We start from the raw sequence: 1,400 nt of genomic DNA on the forward strand, positions 1-1,400 counted from the left end.
ATAGAATCATTAATCAAATTAGTTTGAAAAACTTGTCATGACATAACCAATTTACAGTTTAATCTACAATATTTGAAACAATAATAGAGAGATATTCTACACACAACCTAAATAATGTTTAAGTTAATATTTATTATTGAATCTTTTTCATGTTTTGAGCAAACCATATTATACTAAATATCAAGCCAATTTAAAAGGTTAAAATTGTTCAAATAATTGCTGGAAATATGTGCTTTGGGAATTATTATTAATACTTAATATTTACCACTTACCATGTAGAATTTGGCATATGTCTTGTACTTACTTTTATGTTATTTTCATCAATTTTTGTTGTAAATTGACTTTTCAGCAATCAGCAAAAGGTCATAAGTTCTAGTTCAACATTTAGTTCTTTTAAATATGAATAGAATGTAAAATTTTATCTTTGTTCAAATTCTATTTCTGTGAATCCATAGATTATGTTTTCTACTGCTTTTTACTTGTTTCACACCTAAAAACAGAAATTATTAAAAATTGATAAGTTGTTCATACAATGTTCTTCCTTTGTAGTTAATTATAACTGTAAAGCTTATTCTTATAATTTAATAAGTTACAAAAACTTCAGAGGTTGGATGTAACTGCTGGTAACTTAGTTTAAATAGAAAAATAAACTATTACAGATATCTTTATTTTTATTAAATCACATATTGTTGATGTTATTCATAATTTTATTATAAACAAACCTAAAGATGTGTACTTTATAATAATAAATTTCGGTCAATTTGTCATTGGAAAGCGAGTCACACTCCCATTTTAAAGTCCAACCCAAACACAACAATAAACAAAGTCTTTTAACATTTGAATAATAATATTATTTGGAACAACTTTACAACAGCGAATCAAACCAAGTTTTCATAAAATCAATTTTAAACTTTAGGAAATGATCATAATGAGTATTATTGCTATGAAGATTGCTGAAGATGAATATATTGCTATGAAGATTTTTTTTCGGGGTCTTAATTTATTTCATTAAGATATTAAAATTGTTTCATATGTTTTCAGTTTTGTAACAGGTATGCTGACACTCACAATTTTTATAAAATCACGTGTTATAATAGAAAATATTTTCGCTTTTTCGATGTTTTTTTATGGTATTAAAAATGTTCCAAACCTAACCTTTTCAGTTTGCTTTTGGTGTTTTATTACATGTTATAAACCTAGCTTTACTTATCCTGCGCTTTTCTATTGTTCCAAACTTAACTTACCCTATGTAGTTTTCTTGTTTTTTTTTCCACTTAAGTTACGAATCCAAAAAAAAACTTCCAAAACAGTGTAAGAATATTCCCTATCGTTTAAGACATATGTAATGGAAATTTGGCTTGATTCGGTTTTATAAAGCATTACCTTTTATGTTATTTAGA

Source organism: Papilio xuthus, unplaced genomic scaffold (genome assembly GCF_000836235.2).
Source record: "Papilio xuthus unplaced genomic scaffold, Pxut_1.1 DF828142.1, whole genome shotgun sequence".
NCBI classification, from domain to species: domain Eukaryota; kingdom Metazoa; phylum Arthropoda; class Insecta; order Lepidoptera; family Papilionidae; genus Papilio; species Papilio xuthus.